This window comes from Esox lucius, chromosome 24, assembly GCF_011004845.1.
Source record: "Esox lucius isolate fEsoLuc1 chromosome 24, fEsoLuc1.pri, whole genome shotgun sequence".
In the NCBI taxonomy this organism is placed as follows: domain Eukaryota; kingdom Metazoa; phylum Chordata; class Actinopteri; order Esociformes; family Esocidae; genus Esox; species Esox lucius.
This window is the reverse complement of record NC_047592.1, coordinates 1330086-1355214: the sequence shown is the minus strand read 5'-3', so window position 1 is coordinate 1355214 and position 25129 is coordinate 1330086. Positions and strand designations below refer to the sequence as shown.

Below are 25129 nucleotides of genomic sequence, written 5' to 3'. Positions count from 1 at the left end.
AAGGACAGTTGACACAGTCAGAAGGACAGTTAAGGGCGTAACACTCCCCCAGTACAAGCAGAGTTGTCCCTGTAACCTCCGTTGCCTCTCGGCGGTAGAGAGAGGGGAATGTCCTACTTGGTTCTGGGTCCACAGGACGGGTTGTGGTTGGTACCGGTGCTGGTAGCCCCTGGGTCCTGGGGAGTTAGGGACCACCTTCGGTCTGCCACCAGATTATCAATACAAATGGACATAGGGATATACTGATTAAGATAGACAGTGATTATCAATACAAATGGACATAGGGATATACTGATTAAGATAGACAGTGATTATCAATACAAATGGACATGGGGATATACTGATTAAGATAGACAGTGATTATCAATACAAATGGACATGGGGATATACTGATTAAGATAGACAGTGATTATCAATACAAATGGACATGGGGATATACTGATTAAGATAGACAGTGATTATCAATACAAATGGACATGGGGATATACTGATTAAGATAGACAGTGATTATCAATACAAATGGACATAGGGATATACTGATTAAGATAGACAGTGATTATCAGTACAAATGGACATAGGGATATACTGATTAAGATAGACAGTGATTATCAATACAAATGGACATAATACTGATTAAGATAGACAGTGATTATCAATACAAATGGACATGGGGATATACTGATTAACATCGGTCAAGTCACCTCTGCAGGCTTGCTCTGCTTGTAACTGTTGAGACCTCGCTGAAAGACAGTGAGTAGCACCGCGTTGCTCCACCCGCTATCAGCTGACCGGGTGCAGAAGTCCAGCGCGTAGTCGGCTTATTTCACAGAGGAGGTCCCCAGTACTTCGGCCGGTTATAGGATGATCGAAAACATCCCTGGGCATAGAACTCTGATTCTGTGGCTAGTTCAGGGCTGTTGCCAGACCACAGAGCTGTAAACCAGTACAAAGCTTTTCCCGTCAAAAGGGAGATGATCAAATCTATTTTTTCCTTATGGGACTGGAAAGTAGCAGGGTGATGGTCGATGTACAGGGAGCCCTGCATAAAGAACCCTTTGCATCTTCCTGGTGAGCCGTCATCCTTATGGGGCATGGAGATGGAAGGAGGAGAGGGCGTGGGTGCAGGAGTACCTGATGGCAGAGCAGGGGGCGACTAGCGCAGTAGTTGACAGAGTTCTTCAACCCGTTCCTCCTGCTGCGCTAGTCGTGCTTGTAGCTCCTCTGGATCCATCAGTAGTTTTGGTGAGGCATTCTGTAAGAATACGACCGGACCAAGATGGTGGAGTGGTAATCTTAACGTATTGCCTTCCTGTGTACCGACCATCCTTCAAGCATATTACTTCTTGACCCCGTTTTGAGCCGGCTTGATTTTGTGCATTTGCCATTCTGCTCTCTTGTGTATCGACTTTGCCTGCCTGACCACTGCCTTTGGAATAATAAACTAAGCTCTGGTGTACATAGGGGTAATAATATTAGATGGCATTATAGTTCACATTACTATGGTGTACATAGGGGTAATAATATTAGATGGCATTATAGATAAAGTTACTATGGTGTACATAGGGGTAATTATATTAGATGGCATTATAGTTCACATTACTATGGTGTACATAGGGGTAATAATATTAGATGGTATTATAGTTCATGTTACTATGGTATACATAGGTGTAATAATATTAGATGGTATTATAGTTCATATTACTATGGTGTACATAGGGGTAATAATATTAGATGGCATTATAGTTCACATTACTATGGTGTACATAGGGGTAATAATATTAAATGGCATTATAGATAATGTTACTATGGTGTACATAGGCTTAATAATATTAGATGGCATTATAGTTGAGTGTGAAGCGGTGGGGATGAAAATCAGTACCTCCAAATCCGAGGCCATGGTCCTCAGTCGGAAAAGGGTGGCTTGCCCACTTCAGGTTGGTGGAGAGTGCCTGCCTCAAGTGGAGGAGTTTAAGTATCTAGGGGTCTTGTTCACGAGTGAGGGAAGGATGGAACGGGAGATTGACAGACGGATCGGTGCAGCTTCTGCAGTAATGCAGTCGATGTATCGGTCTGTCGTGGTGAAGAAAGAGCTGAGCCGCAAGGCGAAGCTCTCGATTTACCAGTCAATCTACGTTCCTACTCTCACCTATGGTCATGAGCTTTGGGTCATGACCGAAAGGACAAGATCCCGGATACAGGCGGCCGAAATGAGTTTTCTCCGCAGGGTGGCTGGGCGATCCCTTAGAGATAGGGTGAGAAGCTCGGTCACCCGGGAGGAGCTCAGAGTAGAGCCACTGCTCCTCCACATCGAGAGGGGTCAGCTGAGGTGGCTTGGGCATCTTTTTCGGATGCCTCCGGAACGCCTTCCTGGGAAGGTGTTCCGGTCCCGTCCCACCGGGAGGAGACCCCGGGGAAGACCTAGGACACGCTGGAGGGACTATGTCTCCCGGCTGGCCTGGGAACGCCTCGGTGTCCCCCCGGAAGAGCTAGAGGAAGTGTCTGGGGAGAGGGAAGTCTGGGCATCCCTGCTTAGACTGCTGCCCCCGCGACCCGGCCCCGGATAAGCGGAAGAAGATGGATGGATGGATGGCATTATAGTTCACATTACTATGGTGTACATAGGGGTAATAATATTAGATGGCATTATAGATAATGTTACTATGGTGTACATAGGGGTAATAATATTAGAAGGCATTATAGTTCATATTACTATGGTGTACATAGGGGTAATTATATTAGATGGCATTATAGTTCACATTACTATGGTGTACATAGGGGTAATAATATTAGATGGCATTATAGATAATGTTACTATGGTGTACATAGGGTTAATAATATTAGATGGCATTATAGTTCACATTACTATGGTGTACATAGGGGTAATAATATTAGATGGCATTATAGATAATGTTACTATGGTGTACATAGGGGTAATAATATTAGAAGGCATTATAGTTCATATTACTATGGTGTACATAGGGGTAATTATATTAGATGGCATTATAGTTCATATTACTATGGTGTACATAGGGGTAATAATAAGGCTGTGGGGGGGGGGGGGGGTTCAAGATGGCGGAGTGAGTGGTAAAAAGTTTATTTTTAGTCCTTGCAATGTGATAAACTGCAGTGTAACAACCCCTCTACTAAACAAATATTCAACGTAGTGTTAAAACATTTTTTTTTTCCTTTCTTTGTTTTATGGAATCATGTCAGACCACGACTACAATTTGGCTGCTCTCAACGACGCATGTGACGAGGTTGACATTGAGGAAGAAATGGAAGCAGAGCAACATTCATCCAAAGGAGACAGAATTAACAAAGAACATACGCCGATTAAACAGCCAAATCCAAAGAAAAAGAGACACCGAAGTGAAATTGAGGACGTGAACACTGGCGCTGCAATTTTGCATGCAGTACAAGCTCTGACCCAAAAAATGGACGAGCAGACGGAACTTTTGAAAAGTTTCGACAGACGAATTTGACGCTAACACAACCGCGACTAAAGAAAACCGAGAAGAAATATGCGCGCTTCAAAAAAAATTAAAATAGGAGGCCTTCAGAGAGAAAACAGCTTGTTAAAAGAAGCATGTGCAGAGCAAACCCGATACAAGAGAAGGTGGAATTTGAGGATGATTGGTCTCCCTGAAAAGGATGGAGAGGACACGAGAGAAGTTGTTATCGGGATACTGACAAGAGTTGTTCCAATGTCTGTGGAGCGGTTCCGAGACACCGTAGACACCGTTCACCGGCTGGGAAGGAAAAGGCGACGCTGCTACCTCAAATAACACACCGAGGGCAATCATCATTCAGTTCGGGATGAGAACGGTGCGGGATGAAGTTTGGAAGAAGTCAAAGGATGCGAGAGTGTGTAGAGACATGCACATACGCTTCAAAGAAGACTTCTGGAAAGAAGACCGGGAGGCGCGTGCGAAGCTGTGGCCATTGGTCCAAGAAGCCAGAAAGACGGGTAAAAGGCAGTGGTGTAGTCTACGTGATACGCAGGTATACGCCGTATACCCACTAGGAAAAGTCAAGGATTTCCGTATACCCACTTACAAAAGCGCGATGATACGTAACAACATCGTTGTGACAGAACGTTCTCATTTTCATTCATAAATTCACCCCGTCTGTGTTGTGAAGCACTGACACTTGGACCTTTGAGGCTTCCGTGGCGGTGCCCTGGTTACCTATGGTTACCTTATATACCGTATATATGTCAATGAACGTTACTAAGCAACAACAAGTTGTTTCTCGCAACTAGCTAGCTAGGTAGAGCAGAGCCAATGAAACGTCAACAGACCCAAAAAACACTATTTCAGTGTTTTAAAAAGTCCCTGAAGCTACTGCCGCGTCGGGTGACACAGCTGCCGCAGATCATGACGACCGGATTACCGTTACAGAAAACCAGCCCGACAATCCAACCGCAACGTTACTGTTACCTGGTAAGTGACAGTATCATAGATATATTGTTCTATATCTATGGACAGTATCTTATATGATGTTGTGTGTGTGTGTGGTTTTTAAAAGCATTGAAAAAGTCTTAAATTTGATAATCTCAGGCCTTAAAAGCCTTGAATTTGGTATATAAAGTCTTGGATTTCATTACAAATGTCTTATATTGTTTGCCTTCCCTAGGATTAAGTTCATACCATAACTAAATGAACTGTTACTAATGTAGGCTAATTAAAAACTGACCGGAGCGAGGACCGAGACACAAAGTAAACACGCCTCTCTGACCGGTACCGGGAGGGGGGGTTAGCTCGGTTAAACTGATCGGCGGATGTGCGGAATGTGTCGGAGCCTGGCTGGCCACTCGGCGCCTTCAGACAAAGCTCAAGGTAACAGGCAAACGGCTTATTAGCTAGCCAAACACCGAGCGGCTCCATTAATCTGCTCTTATAACAAACCGAGCATCTGTGATCCGTGCAGGACTTCACTGTGAGCGGACTGTTTAGAGACCATGTTACCGGCAGGTAACGTTAAAGGTTCGCTGCTACTGTAGCGGAGCTGCAGGTAAACCACCAGGGCTCTCAAGTGTCACACATTGAGCGTGACAGTCAATGTAAAAAGCAAACGGGGCTCTGTGTCTGTCAGACGGTCTGAGATTTACCCTATCAGCAGAGCAATCATGTAATGCACAGCAGACTATGGTGCAGGTAGATTATTTTTATAGTTTTTTTTAGGTACTTTATTTCTCTCAAAATACTCCTCCAAATCTCAGAGAACACGGATATATTTTGAATGTGCACAAAGTTTTGAACATGAGCAGAAATCTTGCTCAAAACACATCTGAAATATTACAGTCCAGGGGTGTATTAATTCATTAAAATGAATGAATTTATCATCGAGGTGAATAATTGTCATATGCACATTAAAGGAGGTTACTTCCTCAAAAAAGGTGTCACTCTTGTCCTTAAAACCTAAGAGCCCTGAGTAAACGCTGACCTGAGCTATATGTTTTCAGTGTTAAACACAGCTGCAGGTATTCATGCACAACTGTTGTTGGTGATTTACAGAGGTGGAAGATCGTGTATTGCAGTAAAAGTAGAAAAAACAGTGTTGTAGAGTTACAAATTACTTGTCAGTTACAAGTCCTGCATTCAACATTGTCCTTAAGTAATAGTACAAAAGTATTATCAAAATATACTGTAGGCTACTTAAAGTACCAAAAGTAAAAGTGCTCATTATCAGTTTAATATATCTTATTTTATTGGATTATATTATAATCCAATAAATTGTATTAAATGACTGATACTTTAAATATAACTGTTATATTAACTCGCCTTAAACTTGAGACATTAGTTAATGAGTGGCCTGTTGATACCTTGAACCTGTTATGGATGGATAATCTCTAAGGGAAGAGCATGGCTGATTTTCTTAGTGTGTGATGTCCTGTGGTGTTCAGGTTCAGTTGCATTTTTCAAAAAGTTAAATATGTCTCATCTGTTCTCAACTTTAAGTGTTTTTCCAGGGCTTTCAATAAACGCCATCAATACTGAAGTAGTTGTCCATGTATACTAGTTTGTATATGGAAACGTCACAGTGCTTAGTGTATGGGGTGTTGCTCTGGGACAGGCGAGTATGAGGCTGGGAGGGGAAATCACAGTATACTCACTACAAAAATATAGACTACACCACTGGTAAAAGGGCATTCATAAAGGAAGGATACGCTCTGATCGATAACCGGAGAGTGGACCCCGATTGATCACTCGGTTTGCTATTATTTGAATGGCTGTCAGAAATTCAGCATGCATTCACGTCTGACTGAAAAATTTATGTTTTATTGTTGGTTGACATAAACGCTCCGATGTGTAAGTATTAACACTACCCGCACTTTGTTTACTAATGCATCACTGAACATCCGGGGTTAAATATCACGATGTTATGATCAGAGCATAGTCAATGATAAGTTTTCGATTCCAGATTTTATTTTTATTTCATATGGCAGACACTGAATGTTTACTTTGTTTACATGTTAATTGTTTTCAAAACTGTTCATACTTTTGATTTATTTTTTAAGTCTACTATCAATAGCTTTATGGCTGCAAAAAGTAAGAAAAACACAATAAAGTAGATGAAGTTGATTCCATATTTAAATAGACCTTGGTTATAATAGTTCGGTTTGTAATTTTTCTTTAGTCTCTCTATAGTGTAATAAGTAGAGGATTAGTTATACTAAACATGTAGATTTAGGACAAATGACTCATTCCTGCGCATCCTTAACACTCTTTTGTGCATTGTTTATAGGTTATCTACTTATCATATAAATGTTTTCCTTTATTTCTTTAAATACTAGGGGGTTGAGAGATAGTGTAAAACGTAAGGCTATTTTTCTTTTCTGTAAGGAGCAAAGGGCTAATTGTGTTTTTTTGCAAGAAACCCACTCAGCTGAGGCTGACACGAAATTTTGGAAATTGCAATGGGGAGACTCTATCTTTTTCAGTCACGGAACATCACACTCGGCAGGAGTTATGATTTTGTTAAATAGATTTCCTGGGAAAATTATTGACCATAAAAGTGACCCTACCGGCTATTGGATAATGGTTGCATTAGAAATGAATGGTATAAACTACATTTTATTATGTGTATATGGATATGACAAAAGAGCACAGAACAAAAATCTCTTCTCATACTTAAGTGCTTAGAAGAATGGAAAATGCTTTTTTCAACGGATAGAGTAATAATTGGGGGTGATTTTAACTTGTCCCCTGATCTTTGGTTTGACCGTGTACCATCAAAGAGACACTGTCACACGTTTGATGAAATAATGGTTGAATTTAGCACGAAGGCCAATCTTATAGATTACTGGAGAATGAAAAACCCAACCAGAAAACAATTTACCTGGTTTAACTCTTCTAATAATGGCCAGTGCTCAAGATTGGATTATTGGTTAATCTCAGACAATCTAGTTAATGAGGTAGATAGATGTGAAATCTCAGCATCTCCCCTAACTGATCATTGTGTGGTATTTTTGACACTTTCTCCGGGTGGAAGAGAGAATAACAGAAACCCCATATGGAAGTTTAATAATACCCTCTTAGAAGATACTGGGTTTTTTAATGGAGTTAAACAATTGGTTAAAGAAGTAGGTGAATTGGAAATGTGTTCTCTGAGTAAATGGGAATGGTTCAAGTTCTAAGTTAAAGAGATAGCTATTAAGAAAAGTAAACAATTATCAACACTTAAAAAGATAAAACAAAGGGACATCATTAGTCACATTAATACGCTGTGCGGTAAAGCTGATTTGACACTGGAAGAGAAGACTGGATTAAACAATTTACAGTCCCATCTTGATGATATATATTTGGAAAAGGCCAAGGGAGCTATTATTCATTCAAGGGCTCGTTGGATCGAAGAAGGGGAAAAAACTCTTCATATTTTTTTAATCTGGAAAAACAAAGACAGGCGAAGAAAAAAATTCAGAAATTAAATATCGATGATGTTATTGTTGAAAATCAAGAAGTAGTAAATGAAAAAATCAAAGCTTTTTATGGTACCATACCATCTTCTTCCGCTTATCCGGGGCCGGGTCGCGGGGGCAGCAGTCTAAGCAGGGATGCCCAGACTTCCCTCTCCCCAGACACTTCCTCTAGCTCTTCCGGGGGGACACCGAGGCGTTCCCAGGCCAGCCGGGAGACATAGTCCCTCCAGCGTGTCCTAGGTCTTCCCCGGGGTCTCCTCCCGGTGGGACGGGACCGGAACACCTTCCCAGGAAGGCGTTCCGGAGGCATCCGAAAAAGATGCCCAAGCCACCTCAGCTGACCCCTCTCGATGTGGAGGAGCAGCGGCTCTACTCTGAGCTCCTCCCGGGTGACCGAGCTTCTCACCCTATCTCTAAGGGATCGCCCAGCCACCCTGCGGACAAAGCTCATTTCGGCCGCCTGTATCCGGGATCTTGTCCTTTCGGTCATGACCCAAAGCTCATGACCATAGGTGAGAGTAGGAACGTAGATTGACTGGTAAATTTCTTCACCACGACAGACCGATACATCGACTGCATTACTGCAGAAGCTGCACCGATCCGTCTGTCAATCTCCCGTTCCATCCTTCCCTCACTCGTGAACAAGACCCCTAGATACTTAAACTCCTCCACTTGAGGCAGGCACTCTCCACCAACCTGAAGTGGGCAAGCCACCCTTTTCCGACTGAGGACCATGGCCTCGGATTTGGAGGTACTGATTTTCATCCCCATCGCTTCACACTCGGCTGCAAACCGTCCCAGCGCATGCTGAAGGTCCTGGTTAGAAGGGGCCAACACGACAACATCATCTGCAAAGAGCAGAGACGAAATTGTGTGGTCCCCAAACCTGACACCCTCCGGCCCCTGGCTGCGCCTAGAAATTCTGTCCATAAAAATTACGAACAGAACCGGTGACAAAGGGCAGCCCTGCCGGAGTCCAACATGCACTGGGAACAAGTCTGACTTACTGCCGGCAATGCGGACCAAGCTCCTGCTTCGGTTGTACAGGGACCTGACAGCCCTTAGCAAAGGACCCAGGACCCCATATTCCCCAAGCACCCTCCACAAGATGCCGCGAGGGACACAGTCGAATGCCTTCTCCAAATCCACAAAACACATGTGGATTGGTTGGGCAAACTCCCATGAACCCTCCAACACCCCGTAGAGGGTATAGAGCTGGTCCAGTGTTCCACGGCCTGGACGAAAACCACACTGTTCCTCCTGAATCCGAGGTTCTACTATCGGCTGTATTCTCCTCTCCAGAACCCTGGCATAGACTTTCCCGGGGAGGCTGAGAAGTGTGATCTATAGTTGGAACACACCCTCCGGTCCCCCTTCTTGAAAAGAGGGACCCCCACCCCGGTCTGCCATCCCAGAGGCACTGTCCCTGACCGCCACGCGATGTTGCACAGGCGTGTCAACCAAGACAGCCCCACAACATCCAGAGACTTGAGGTACTCAGGGCGGATCTCATCCACCCCCGGTGCCTTGCCACCGAGGAGTTTCTTGACCACCTCAGTGACTTCAGCACGGGTAATGGACGAGTCCACCTCTGAGCCCTCATCCTCTGCTTCCTCAATGGAAGAAGTGACAGCGGGATTGAGGAGATCCTCGAAGTACTCCTTCTACTTATACAACTTTATGGAAATCACCTGTGCCAATCGCTGCAGACTGACCAATCACAGGATTTTGGCTAGTGGCCACGCTCAAACCATGATATACAACTAGCTGTTATGATGCTGGCACACCCACAAACACGCCCACAAACACACCCAAAAGCCAGAAACTGGGTGATACTAGCCTGGCTATCCAGATTTTCACGAGCAGTGTGTCGGAGCTGTTAGTCTGTTTCCTGATAAATGGTCAATACAGGCCTTTGCCATTGCAATATACACACAAAACATCACAGTATACACACACACAGGATCATAAGAAAGTTTATTATAGTAGCTTACTTTATTAAAACATTATTGAGTTTGGAAGGAAGTGACCTCATTAGGCAGGGTGGAAGTCCCACCTCTCAGAACACAAAAATAAAACAAAAGAAAACTGCTTGTTAACACATTTAACAGCCTCCTAAACACACCTAAACAACCTCTCTAATATACACACTTGTGTCAACACAACACACAGGGAGTGCCAGCTTGGCTCCATGTAGTTCAGCTGAGTTTACACTTTCTGCTCCAGGCTTCATGTCCAGTCAGTGGAGTTGAATCAGAGAGGGTGAAACTGGCCCAGTAGAGGGCTCAACCAGGGTGCCATGTTGTCCCAGTGGACTGTTCCCTTGTCATACAGTCTGCATGTCAGTGTGTGTTTCAAAGTCTGTTGCTGAGACCGATAACAGTCTAGTTGACTAATCATGACAAATCAGAATCCTCAGAAGGTCCTTTCGTCCAATCATGTTATTAATGTATGAATGTCTCACCAATCTAAGATCTGGTATTGGTGGGTGTCCACCACCATACATCAATCTGGACAGTCGTTTCAATGGAGACGTGCTCATGACAGCAGTCCTGCATTGACTCAGCACTAACACCGCTAACAATGGGCGTGTTACTATCACTTCCTGGGGGTGGGGCCTTTCTGGAAGAGGTAGATTGGCCTATGGAAACCTGTTGAATAAACAAACATTCATCTTGACAAGACTAAAAAGATTTCTGTCAAAATAGCTGGAAAATAACTTTTAGGGGCCTTATAAAATACAAAGCCTGTTAAATTACTCAGCCCCCAGATCAATTCTCTCAATTTCATTCTGTTTTAAACATATATATCTATACATTTATTTATTTTAAACACAGGTCATTAGAACCTGACTACTTGTCTTTAACCAGTTACATCTCAGTCTTGTAAATTCATTGTTAGTTACACCCTAAATCAGCTAGTCAGGCTTTTTAAGTTCTCATCAATTTTGAACAGGATACTGATTCTGGTGATGTAACCTGTAACAGGTGAAACCAACAGTAGAGGTGTTACCTGTATCAGTCAGTCACCTGTAACAGGTGAAACCAACAGTAGAGGTGTTACCTGTATCAGTCTGTAACCTGTAACAGGTAAAACCAACAGTAGAGGTGTTATCTGTACCAGTCATTAACCTGTAACAGGTCAAACCGACAGTAGAGGTGTTACCTGTATCAGTCAGTAATCTGTAGCAGGTGAAACCAACCGTAGAAGTCAGGTAAGAAGAGAAGTTCTCTGGCCTCAGTCTGATGTCCTGGTAGTTCCTGTATGTCATCTCCTAGGAAACCAAAAACTACATTTCATGAATTATAGTGGATATAAAAAGTCTACACACCCCTGTTAAAATTCCAGGTTTTTGTAATTTAAAAGAATGAAACAAGGATAAATCATGTCAGAACTATTAATGTGACCTATAATGTGAACAATTCAATTGAAAAACAAAATGAAATCTTTGAGGTGGAAAAATGAAAACTCAAAAATAACCTGGTTGCATAAGTGTGCACACCCTCTTATAACTGGGAATGTGGCAGTGTTCAGAATTAACCAATCACATTCAAACTCATGTTAACAAGTGCAAAAAAAAGTTATTTTCCAGCTATTTTGACAGAAATCTTTTTTCTACCCAAAAAGACTGAGTGCAGTAATAGAATCAAAAGGTGCTTCAACAAAGTATTAGTTTAAGGGTGTGCACACTTATCCAACCAGGTTATTGTTTTTTTTTTTTTTTTTTCTCGCCTCAAAGATTTCAGTTTGTTTTTCAATTGAATTGTTCACATTATTAGTCACATTAAATGTGGAAAAAGTTCTGACATGATTTATCTTTGTCTCATTCTTTTACATCACAAGAACCAGTCATTGTATGTCTGTTCATAGATTCTACATAGTAACTAGCAAGCGCAGCCTGGGAGCAGAACATCTTGGGATGCAGACTTCTACAATGCGTATTTGTTCACTGTACCACTATTGTGTGTGTGTGTGTGTGTGTGTGTGTGTACAGAGATGTTTTGTGTGTTTTGTGTACAGTGATGTTTTGTGTGTGTGTGTGTGTGTGTGTGTGTGTGTGTGTGTGTAGAGAGATGTTTTGTGTGTGTGTGAGTGTGTGTGTACAGAGATGTTTTGTGTGTGTGTGTGTACAGAGATGTTTTGTGTGTGTGTGTACAGTGATGTTTTGTGTGTGTGTGTGTGTGTACAGTGATGTTTTGTGGGTGTGTGTGTGTGTACAGATATGTTTTGTGTGTGTGTACAGAGATGTTTTGTTTGTGTGTGTATAGAGATGTTTTGTTTGTGTGTGTACAGAGATGTTTTGTGTGTGTGTGTGTGTTTGTATATATATATACAGATATGTTTTGTGTGTGTGTACAGAGATGTGTTTGTTTTTGTGACTTCTCAGGACATTTTGTCCCCATAACTATACTAAAACCTGAACAAGGTGACTTGTGGGGACATTTTTCATGTCCCCACATTTCAAAAGTCATTTTCTGGCTCAGGGTTAAGTTTTAGGGTCAAACTTACAATTAACTTTAGACTTAGAATTGGGGTTTCTTTAAGGTCCAGGTGTTGTTGGTTAAGTTTAGGGTTAAGGTTAGGCATTATATCTAGCTAAATTTTAGCCATAAATGTTACTTTGAGGTTAAGGTTAGGGTTAGGTAAGGTTAGGGTTAGGTTAGGGTTAGGGTTTGGGTTAAGGTTAAGGTTAGGGTTAAGGTTAGGGCAAGGGATCATGGAATTTTGTTTTTCTGGTCCCCACATTTCACAAATACAAGTGTGTGTGTTTTGTGTGTGTGTGTGTGTGTGTGTGTGTGTGTGTGTGTGTGTGTGTGTGTGTGAGTTTGTGTGTGTGTGTGTGTGTGTATATATACAGATATGTTTTGTGTGTGTGTGTATATATATCCAGATATGTTGTGTGTGTGTGTGTGTATATATATATATACAGATATGTTTTGTGTGTGTGTGTGTGTATATATATCCAGATATGTTGTGTGTGTGTGTGTGTGTGTGTATATATATCCAGATATGTTGTGTGTGTGTGTGTGTGTGTGTGTGTATATATATCCAGATATGTTGTGTGTGTGTGTGTGTGTGCATATATCCAGACATGTTTTGTGTGTGTGTGTGTGTATATATATCCAGATATGTTGTGTGTGTGTGTATATATATCCAGATATGTTGTGTGTGTGTGCGTGTATATATATACAGATATGTTTTGTGTGTGTGTGTGTGTGTGTGTGTGTGTGTGTGTGTGTGTATATATACAGTTATGTTTTGTGTTTGTGTGTGCGCGCGCGTGTATACAGAGATGTTTTGTGTGTGTGTGTGTGTGTGTGTGTGTATATATATACACACAGACATGTTTTGTGTGTGTGTGTGTGTGTATATATACAGATATATTTTGTGTGTGTGTGTGTGTGTGTGTATATATATATATATACAGATGTGTTTTGTTTGTGTGTGTGTGTGTGTGTGTGTGTGTGTGTGTGTGTGTGTGTGTGTGTATATACAGAGATGTTTTGTGTGTGTGTATACAGAGATATTTTGTGTGTGTGTGTGTTTGTGTATACAGACATGTTTTGTGTGTGTGTGTGTGTGTGTGTGTGTGTGTAAAGTGATGTTCTGTGTGTGTGTACCGTGCTCTTCTTGCTGTGGCAGTAGGAGATCCAGGGTTGTGGTTCCGGGAGGAGCATCCCCCCCGGTCGGAGGTGTCTGTACATCCGCCAGAACATTCTGACCACACCCCCATCACCCTCGTGCAGATGGACCCACTTGGTCACACCCAGACACAGGATGACATCATATACTGCTGTGACATCATTATGGACCAGCAGCTCTCTGTCATTCAAGTAATCACCCTGGGAGACAGACAGGGGGCGCCACTTCAGTTAGTAATATATAATACCAAAGATATTATAGTATCAAGATTTAGTTAGATACACACTGGTAATACCAAAGATATTATAATATCTAGATTTAGTTAGATACACACTGGTAATACCAAAGATATTATAATATCTAGATTTAGATACACCCTGGTAATACCAAAGATGAACACACTTACACAAACACACACAAACATGTACACACATACGTAGCAACATGTGTACACACACACACACAAGCCTCATTAAATAAGTAAGGACTGTCCTTACAGCTCACAAGGCTACTTTTACAAGTTATAACAGCTCATAAGGCTCCTTATATTACTTACTGTCAGAGAGATCTTTAACTCCCACCTCCGGCAGAGCTTTGACTGGATCCCGAGGGAGGTTGGAGATATTGAGTCCGAGTGGACCATGTTCTCCACCGCCATTGTTGAAGCGGCCGCTCGGAGCTGTGGCCGTAAGGTCTCCGGTGCCTGTCGAGGCGGCAATCCCCGAACCCGGTGGTGGACACCGGAAGTAAGGGATGCTGTCAAGCTGAAGAAGGAGTCCTATCAGGCCTGGTTGGCTTGTGGGACTCCAGAGGCAGCTGACGGGTACCGACAGGCCAAGCGGACTGCAGCCCGGGTGGTTGTGGAGGCAAAAACTCGGGCCTGGGAGGAGTTCGGTGAGGCCATGGAGAAGGACTATCGGCTGGCCTCGAAGAGATTCTGGCAAACCATCCGGCGCCTCAGGAGAGGGAAACAGTACCCTACCAACGCTGTTTACAGTAGAGGTGGGCAGCTGTTGACCTCAACTGGGGATGTCGTCGGGCGGTGGAAGGAGTACTTCGAGGATCTCCTCAATCCCGCCGTCACGTCTTCCATTGAGGAAGCAGAGGATGAAGGCTCAGAGGTGGACTCGTCCATCACCCGGGCTGAAGTCACCGAGGTGGTTAAGAAACTCCTCGGTGGCAAGGCACCGGGGGTGGATGAGATCCGCCCTGAGTACCTCAAGTCTCTGGATGTTGTGGGGCTGTCTTGGCTGACACGCCTGTGCAACATCGCATGGCAGTCGGGGACAGTGCCTCTGGGATGGCAGACCGGGGTGGTGGTCCCTCTTTATAAGAAGGGGGACCGGAGGGTGTGTTCCAACTATAGGGGGATCACACTTCTCAGCCTCCCCGGGAAAGTCTATGCCAGGGTTCTGGAGAGGAGAATACGGCCGATAGTAGAACCTCGGATTCAGGAGGAACAGTGTGGTTTTCGTCCAGGCCGTGGAACACTGGACCAGCTCTATACCCTCTACAGGGTGATGGAGGGTTCATGGGAGTTTGCCCAACCAGTCCACATGGGTTTTGTGGATTTGGAGAAGGCATTCGACTGTGTCCCTCGCGGCATCCTGTGGAGAGTGCTTCGGGAATATGGGGTCCTGGGTCCTTTGCTAAGGGCTGTCAGGTCCCTGTACGACCGAAGCAGGAGCTTGGTCCGCATTGCCGGCAGTAAGTCAGACTTGTTCCCTGTGCATGTTGGACTCCGGCAGGGCTGCCCTTTGTCACCGGTTCTGTTCGTAATTTTTATGGACAGAATTTCTAGGCGCAGCCAGGGGCCGGAGGGTGTCAGGTTTGGGGACCACACGATTTCGTCTCTGCTCTTTGCGGATGATGTTGTCGTGTTGGCCCCTTCAAGCCAGGACCTTCAGCATGCACTTGGACGGTTTGCAGCCGAGTGTGAAGCGGTGGGGATGAAAATCAGTACCTCCAAATCCGAGGCCATGGTCCTCAGTCGGAAAAGGGTGGCTTGCCCACTTCAGGTTGGTGGAGAGTGCCTGCCTCAAGTGGAGGAGTTTAAGTATCTAGGGGTCCTGTTCACGAGTGAGGGAAGGATGGAACGGGAGATTGACAGACGGATCGGTGCAGCTTCTGCAGTAATGCGGTCGATGTATCGGTCTGTCGTGGTGAAGAAAGAGCTGAGCCGCAAGGCGAAGTTTTCGATTTACCGGTCAATCTACGTTCCTACTCTCACCTATGGTCATGAGCTTTGGGTCATGACCGAAAGGACAAGATCCCGGATACAGGCGGCCGAAATGAGCTTTCTCCGCAGGGTGGCTGGGCGATCCCTTAGAGATAGGGTGAGAAGCTCGGTCACCCGGGAGGAGCTCAGAGTAGAGCCGCTGCTCCTCCACATCGAGAGGGGTCAGCTGAGGTGGCTTGGGCATCTGTTTCGGATGCCTCCGGAACGCCTTCCTGGGAAGGTGTTCCGGTCCCGTCCCACCGGGAAGAGACCCCGGGGAAGACCTAGGACACGCTGGAGGGACTATGTCTCCCGGCTGGCCTGGGAACGCCTCGGTGTCCCCCCGGAAGAGCTGGAGGAAGTGTCTGGGGAGAGGGAAGTCTGGGCATCCCTGCTTAGACTGCTGCCCCCGTGACCCGGCCCCGGATAAGCGGAAGATGATGCATGCAATGAAGGAGATGTTGTTTGGGAAGGTTCCTGGTGTCCCATGCGTGAGGAGGGGGGAGGAGGGGGTAAGGACAGGCAGAGGGGGAGCGGCGATGGGACCCCGACTCACCCTGAAGGAGATGGGGAACGGAAGGAGGGGGCGACCTGCACCTTGGGGGCCACTAGGGGGCGACAGCAACAACAGGGTCCTCTTTAACTCCTCTAGAGAACTGCACTCCTCCTCCAGACCCTCTTCCTCCTTCTGTCCATCCTCCTCCTCTTCCTCAGTGGTACTGGACACCATCTTAGTTTTGCTTCTGCCACTGTTTCGATCAGCTGTCTCTGTTCTGTGTTTACAGTCTGTCTCCCCCTCTCCTTCCCCCTCCATCTCCCCCCTGCACAGGGCTTCCCGTGTGAGACGTTCTGCCTAGCGGCGTGCACCAGCCGCATGTCCAGGTCAATACCAAGAATGTGGGCGGGGTTGAAGTGCTGTACGATAGCTAGGGTCAGGTTAGCTAGGGTCGGTTGTGTCGCCCCGTCCATCAAGCGGTAGAACAGCCTCTTTGTCCGGTGACATTCTAATCATATTTTGTGTCAAAATAGCTGGAAAATAACTTTTAGGGGCCTTATAAAATACAAAGCCTGTTAAATTACTCAGCCCCCAGATCAATTCTCTCAATTTCATTCTGTTTTAAACATATATATCTATACATTTATTTATTTTAAACACAGGTCATTAGAACCTGACTACTTGTCTTTAACCAGTTACATCTCAGTCTTGTAAATTCATTGTTAGTTACACCCTAAATCAGCTAGTCAGGCTTTTTAAGTTCTCATCAATTTTGAACAGGATACTGATTCTGGTGATGTAACCTGTAACAGGTGAAACCAACAGTAGAGGTGTTACCTGTATCAGTCAGTCACCTGTAACAGGTGAAACCAACAGTAGAGGTGTTACCTGTATCAGTCTGTAACCTGTAACAGGTAAAACCAACAGTAGAGGTGTTATCTGTACCAGTCATTAACCTGTAACAGGTCAAACCGACAGTAGAGGTGTTACCTGTATCAGTCAGTAATCTGTAGCAGGTGAAACCAACCGTAGAAGTCAGGTAAGAAGAGAAGTTCTCTGGCCTCAGTCTGATGTCCTGGTAGTTCCTGTATGTCATCTCCTAGGAAACCAAAAACTACATTTCATGAATTATAGTGGATATAAAAAGTCTACACACCCCTGTTAAAATTCCAGGTTTTTGTAATTTAAAAGAATGAAACAAGGATAAATCATGTCAGAACTATTAATGTGACCTATAATGTGAACAATTCAATTGAAAAACAAAATGAAATCTTTGAGGTGGAAAAATGAAAACTCAAAAATAACCTGGTTGCATAAGTGTGCACACCCTCTTATAACTGGGAATGTGGCAGTGTTCAGAATTAACCAATCACATTCAAACTCATGTTAACAAGTGCAAAAAAAAGTTATTTTCCAGCTATTTTGACAGAAATCTTTTTTCTACCCAAAAAGACTGAGTGCAGTAATAGAATCAAAAGGTGCTTCAACAAAGTATTAGTTTAAGGGTGTGCACACTTATCCAACCAGGTTATTGTTTTTTTTTTTTTTTTTCTCGCCTCAAAGATTTCAGTTTGTTTTTCAATTGAATTGTTCACATTATTAGTCACATTAAATGTGGAAAAAGTTCTGACATGATTTATCTTTGTCTCATTCTTTTACATCACAAGAACCAGTCATTGTATGTCTGTTCATAGATTCTACATAGTAACTAGCAAGCGCAGCCTGGGAGCAGAACATCTTGGGATGCAGACTTCTACAATGCGTATTTGTTCACTGTACCACTATTGTGTGTGTGTGTGTGTGTGTGTGTGTACAGAGATGTTTTGTGTGTTTTGTGTACAGTGATGTTTTGTGTGTGTGTGTGTGTGTGTGTGTGTGTGTGTGTGTAGAGAGATGTTTTGTGTGTGTGTGAGTGTGTGTGTACAGAGATGTTTTGTGTGTGTGTGTGTACAGAGATGTTTTGTGTGTGTGTGTACAGTGATGTTTTGTGTGTGTGTGTGTGTGTACAGTGATGTTTTGTGGGTGTGTGTGTGTGTACAGATATGTTTTGTGTGTGTGTACAGAGATGTTTTGTTTGTGTGTGTATAGAGATGTTTTGTTTGTGTGTGTACAGAGATGTTTTGTGTGTGTGTGTGTTTGTATATATATATACAGATATGTTTTGTGTGTGTGTACAGAGATGTGTTTGTTTTTGTGACTTCTCAGGACATTTTGTCCCCATAACTATACTAAAACCTGAACAAGGTGACTTGTGGGGACATTTTTCATGTCCCCACATTTCAAAAGTCATTTTCTGGCTCAGGGTTAAGTTTTAGGGTCAAACTTACAATTAACTTTAGACTTAGAATTGGGGTTTCTTTAAGGTCCAGGTGTTGTTGGTTAAGTTTAGGGTTAAGGTTAGGCATTATATCTAGCTAAATTTTAGCCATAAATGTTACTTTGAGGTTAAGGTTAGGGTTAGGTAAGGTTAGGGTTAGGTTAGGGTTAGGGTTTGGGTTAAGGTTAAGGTTAGGGTTAAGGTTAGGGCAAGGGATCATGGAATTTTGTTTTTCTGGTCCCCACATTTCACAAATACAAGTGTGTGTGTTTTGTGTGTGTGTGTGTGTGTGTGTGTGTGTGTGTGTGTGTGTGTGTGTGTGTGTGTGAGTTTGTGTGTGTGTGTGTGTGTATATATACAGATATGTTTTGTGTGTGTGTGTATATATATCCAGATATGTTGTGTGTGTGTGTGTGTATATATATATATACAGATATGTTTTGTGTGTGTGTGTGTGTATATATATCCAGATATGTTGTGTGTGTGTGTGTGTGTGTGTATATATATCCAGATATGTTGTGTGTGTGTGTGTGTGTGTGTGTATATATATCCAGATATGTTGTGTGTGTGTGTGTGTGTGCATATATCCAGACATGTTTTGTGTGTGTGTGTGTGTATATATATCCAGATATGTTGTGTGTGTGTGTATATATATCCAGATATGTTGTGTGTGTGTGCGTGTATATATATACAGATATGTTTTGTGTGTGTGTGTGTGTGTGTGTGTGTGTGTGTGTGTGTGTGTGTGTGTGTATATATACAGTTATGTTTTGTGTTTGTGTGTGCGCGCGCGTGTATACAGAGATGTTTTGTGTGTGTGTGTGTGTGTGTGTGTGTATATATATACACACAGACATGTTTTGTGTGTGTGTGTGTGTGTATATATACAGATATATTTTGTGTGTGTGTGTGTGTGTGTGTATATATATATATATACAGATGTGTTTTGTTTGTGTGTGTGTGTGTGTGTGTGTGTGTGTGTGTGTGTGTGTGTGTGTGTGTGTATATACAGAGATGTTTTGTGTGTGTGTATACAGAGATATTTTGTGTGTGTGTGTGTTTGTGTATACAGACATGTTTTGTGTGTGTGTGTGTGTGTGTGTGTGTAAAGTGATGTTCTGTGTGTGTGTACCGTGCTCTTCTTGCTGTGGCAGTAGGAGATCCAGGGTTGTGGTTCCGGGAGGAGCATCCCCCCCGGTCGGAGGTGTCTGTACATCCGCCAGAACATTCTGACCACACCCCCATCACCCTCGTGCAGATGGACCCACTTGGTCACACCCAGACACAGGATGACATCATATACTGCTGTGACATCATTATGGACCAGCAGCTCTCTGTCATTCAAGTAATCACCCTGGGAGACAGACAGGGGGCGCCACTTCAGTTAGTAATATATAATACCAAAGATATTATAGTATCAAGATTTAGTTAGATACACACTGGTAATACCAAAGATATTATAATATCTAGATTTAGTTAGATACACACTGGTAATACCAAAGATATTATAATATCTAGATTTAGATACACCCTGGTAATACCAAAGATGAACACACTTACACAAACACACACAAACATGTACACACATACGTAGCAACATGTGTACACACACACACACAAGCCTCATTAAATAAGTAAGGACTGTCCTTACAGCTCACAAGGCTACTTTTACAAGTTATAACAGCTCATAAGGCTCCTTATATTACTTACTGTCAGAGAGATCTTTAACTCCCACCTCCGGCAGAGCTTTGACTGGATCCCGAGGGAGGTTGGAGATATTGAGTCCGAGTGGACCATGTTCTCCACCGCCATTGTTGAAGCGGCCGCTCGGAGCTGTGGCCGTAAGGTCTCCGGTGCCTGTCGAGGCGGCAATCCCCGAACCCGGTGGTGGACACCGGAAGTAAGGGATGCTGTCAAGCTGAAGAAGGAGTCCTATCAGGCCTGGTTGGCTTGTGGGACTCCAGAGGCAGCTGACGGGTACCGACAGGCCAAGCGGACTGCAGCCCGGGTGGTTGTGGAGGCAAAAACTCGGGCCTGGGAGGAGTTCGGTGAGGCCATGGAGAAGGACTATCGGCTGGCCTCGAAGAGATTCTGGCAAACCATCCGGCGCCTCAGGAGAGGGAAACAGTACCCTACCAACGCTGTTTACAGTAGAGGTGGGCAGCTGTTGACCTCAACTGGGGATGTCGTCGGGCGGTGGAAGGAGTACTTCGAGGATCTCCTCAATCCCGCCGTCACGTCTTCCATTGAGGAAGCAGAGGATGAAGGCTCAGAGGTGGACTCGTCCATCACCCGGGCTGAAGTCACCGAGGTGGTTAAGAAACTCCTCGGTGGCAAGGCACCGGGGGTGGATGAGATCCGCCCTGAGTACCTCAAGTCTCTGGATGTTGTGGGGCTGTCTTGGCTGACACGCCTGTGCAACATCGCATGGCAGTCGGGGACAGTGCCTCTGGGATGGCAGACCGGGGTGGTGGTCCCTCTTTATAAGAAGGGGGACCGGAGGGTGTGTTCCAACTATAGGGGGATCACACTTCTCAGCCTCCCCGGGAAAGTCTATGCCAGGGTTCTGGAGAGGAGAATACGGCCGATAGTAGAACCTCGGATTCAGGAGGAACAGTGTGGTTTTCGTCCAGGCCGTGGAACACTGGACCAGCTCTATACCCTCTACAGGGTGATGGAGGGTTCATGGGAGTTTGCCCAACCAGTCCACATGTGTTTTGTGGATTTGGAGAAGGCATTCGACTGTGTCCCTCGCGGCATCCTGTGGAGAGTGCTTCGGGAATATGGGGTCCTGGGTCCTTTGCTAAGGGCTGTCAGGTCCCTGTACGACCGAAGCAGGAGCTTGGTCCGCATTGCCGGCAGTAAGTCAGACTTGTTCCCTGTGCATGTTGGACTCCGGCAGGGCTGCCCTTTGTCACCGGTTCTGTTCGTAATTTTTATGGACAGAATTTCTAGGCGCAGCCAGGGGCCGGAGGGTGTCAGGTTTGGGGACCACACGATTTCGTCTCTGCTCTTTGCGGATGATGTTGTCGTGTTGGCCCCTTCAAGCCAGGACCTTCAGCATGCACTTGGACGGTTTGCAGCCGAGTGTGAAGCGGTGGGGATGAAAATCAGTACCTCCAAATCCGAGGCCATGGTCCTCAGTCGGAAAAGGGTGGCTTGCCCACTTCAGGTTGGTGGAGAGTGCCTGCCTCAAGTGGAGGAGTTTAAGTATCTAGGGGTCCTGTTCACGAGTGAGGGAAGGATGGAACGGGAGATTGACAGACGGATCGGTGCAGCTTCTGCAGTAATGCGGTCGATGTATCGGTCTGTCGTGGTGAAGAAAGAGCTGAGCCGCAAGGCGAAGTTTTCGATTTACCGGTCAATCTACGTTCCTACTCTCACCTATGGTCATGAGCTTTGGGTCATGACCGAAAGGACAAGATCCCGGATACAGGCGGCCGAAATGAGCTTTCTCCGCAGGGTGGCTGGGCGATCCCTTAGAGATAGGGTGAGAAGCTCGGTCACCCGGGAGGAGCTCAGAGTAGAGCCGCTGCTCCTCCACATCGAGAGGGGTCAGCTGAGGTGGCTTGGGCATCTGTTTCGGATGCCTCCGGAACGCCTTCCTGGGAAGGTGTTCCGGTCCCGTCCCACCGGGAAGAGACCCCGGGGAAGACCTAGGACACGCTGGAGGGACTATGTCTCCCGGCTGGCCTGGGAACGCCTCGGTGTCCCCCCGGAAGAGCTGGAGGAAGTGTCTGGGGAGAGGGAAGTCTGGGCATCCCTGCTTAGACTGCTGCCCCCGTGACCCGGCCCCGGATAAGCGGAAGATGATGCATGCAATGAAGGAGATGTTGTTTGGGAAGGTTCCTGGTGTCCCATGCGTGAGGAGGGGGGAGGAGGGGGTAAGGACAGGCAGAGGGGGAGCGGCGATGGGACCCCGACTCACCCTGAAGGAGATGGGGAACGGAAGGAGGGGGCGACCTGCACCTTGGGGGCCACTAGGGGGCGACAGCAACAACAGGGTCCTCTTTAACTCCTCTAGAGAACTGCACTCCTCCTCCAGACCCTCTTCCTCCTTCTGTCCATCCTCCTCCTCTTCCTCAGTGGTACTGGACACCATCTTAGTTTTGCTTCTGCCACTGTTTCGATCAGCTGTCTCTGTTCTGTGTTTACAGTCTGTCTCCCCCTCTCCTTCCCCCTCCATCTCCCCCCTGCACAGGGCTTCCCGTGTGAGACGTTCTGCCTAGCGGCGTGCACCAGCCGCATGTCCAGGTCAATACCAAGAATGTGGGCGGGGTTGAAGTGCTGTACGATAGCTAGGGTCAGGTTAGCTAGGGTCGGTTGTGTCGCCCCGTCCATCAAGCGGTAGAACAGCCTCTTTGTCCGGTGACATTCTAATCATCTTTTGTGGTACAGACTCAAAGTGCCTCAACCAATGGCATTGAACTACAGAGACAGGAAGTGGGAGGAGTTGGGTGCCAACATAAGAAACAAATATACAGATCTACCCCTGCATCTCACAAATTCACCCCATGTACTTCACTACTTTAGACCTATTCCCTACATATTCCACTATTTTAGACCTATTCCCTACATATTCCACTATTTTAGACCTATTCCCTATGCATTCCCTGCATTTCAGTTGTACATACTACTTTACACCTCCAATTTGCCTGGTTTGCACAGTCTGAATTGCCATTTCTACTTGCATTTGCCTGATCGCACAACTATTCATTGCCTACTTGTAACATACATTATACTTCATACTTTTTCTGCCCTCCTTTAATTGCCTTAATTGCACATTTAGCATTGACATTTGTAGTGCATTCACCTTCATTGCACATCTACACATTCCACTCAACATACATTATACGTAATACTTGTAAATGTCATGCCCTCTTCTATTTGCACTTCTGGTTAGATGCTAAATCCATTTTGTTGTACTGTACTTGTTCAATGACAAAGTTGAATCTAATCTAATAAATCTAATGTAGTGTGTTACTTTAGACCTATTCCCTACATATTGTACTATTTTAGACCTATTCCCTATGTAGTGAGCTACTTTAGACCTATTCCCTACATACTGTACTATTTTAGTCCTATTCCCTATGTAGTGTGCTACTTTAGACCTATTCCCTACATACTGTACTATTTTAGTCCTATTCCCTATGTAGTGTGCTACTTTAGACCTATTCCCTACATACTGTACTATTTTAGTCCTATTCCCTATGTAGTGAGCTACTTTAGTCCTATTCCCTATGTAGTGTGCTACTTTAGACCTATTCCCTACATACTGTACTATTTTAGTCCTATTCCCTATGTAGTGAGCTACTTTAGTCCTATTCCCCATGTAGTGAGCTACTTTAGACCTATTCCCTACATACTGTACTATTTTAGTCCTATTCCCTATGTAGTGTGCTACTTTAGACCTATTCCCTACATACTGTACTATTTTAGTCCTATTCCCTATGTAGTGAGCTACTTTAGTCCTATTCCCCATGTAGTGAGCTACTTTAGACCTATTCCCTACATACTGTACTATTTTAGTCCTATTCCCTATGTAGTGTGCTACTTTAGACCTATTCCCTACATACTGTACTATTTTAGTCCTATTCCCTATGTAGTGCCTAGTGCATTTGACCTGTTCCAGGCTTCCTCACACATGGCAGTAGGGTAGTTAACCCATGCTGAGCCATTTCAGAACCTGCTGTTCCTGGTACTTACTCTGTAGGGATGTCTTCCTCCTGGATTTCACATCTCTCCTGGAGTGGTGCGGGATTCACTCTCTCTGGGACTGTCTGCCACCCCTCACTCTAATTTCATGCTGTGTGTGAATTAACAAAAAGAGTCATTCAACCCCGACCCCCCCACTACGTGCCCTGAGTGCTTCTGGGTAGTGAAATAGTACACACAACATGTATAAACAGGCCCCTCGTGATCAGTCGTCACGCAGTCTCATGAATAATTCAATGAGTGCCCGAGCTTGGTGAACAAGCACACGCACGGAAGCCACGTACAGTGAGAGTCAGTCGAGCGTCAGTCCCCTTTCGAAACACACACACTTCCCTCCTGAAACTGCTTTCTCCCCGCCTTCTCTATCCGAGACAGCTCCCTCCCCAGAGAGACACTGAACGCTCAAAAAGAAAACACAAAATCCACCCATCTACTAACTTAGCAAGAGCTTTTCTAACGCTCTACTACTGTGAATAAAACCTGTCCTGATTTACCTTCTATTTAAGTACAAAAACATAAAATCTAGAGGGACCCTCTCCAGAAAGAAAAGAAAACCGTTAGTGTAAGATTATAAAAAATGTCGTCCTGTCTGAACAACGATCTGTGCCAAAATGTTGGTGTATGTAAGCGACTGAGTGGCTCTCTATGCAATAAAATGCAAATTAATTACTTAAAAATCATACAATGTGATTGTCTGGATTTTTGTTTTAGCTTACACTAGGTTAGATGACCCACTGTTGACCCACTGTTATATACACTAGGTTAGATGACCCACTGTTATATACACTAGGTTAAATGACCCACTGTTATATACACTAG

General features: G+C 44.7%; 2 long non-coding RNA genes across 2 annotated transcripts; both read right to left on the bottom strand.

Annotated features, from left to right (window-relative positions):
• Positions 1-10425: 10425 nt before the first annotated feature.
• LOC117593865 lies at positions 10426-13588 on the bottom strand. The gene is made up of 3 exons (XR_004575328.1): positions 13543-13588; positions 11087-11195; positions 10426-10572 (listed from the first exon to the last, which is right to left on the bottom strand). It is a non-coding gene; the product is annotated as an uncharacterized LOC117593865 (long non-coding RNA).
• Positions 13589-22958: 9370 nt separating this feature from the next.
• On the bottom strand, positions 22959-24843 carry LOC117593866. The gene is made up of 3 exons (XR_004575329.1): positions 24805-24843; positions 24302-24401; positions 22959-23023 (listed from the first exon to the last, which is right to left on the bottom strand). It is a non-coding gene; the product is annotated as an uncharacterized LOC117593866 (long non-coding RNA).
• Between the last annotated feature and the right edge of the window lie 286 nt (positions 24844-25129).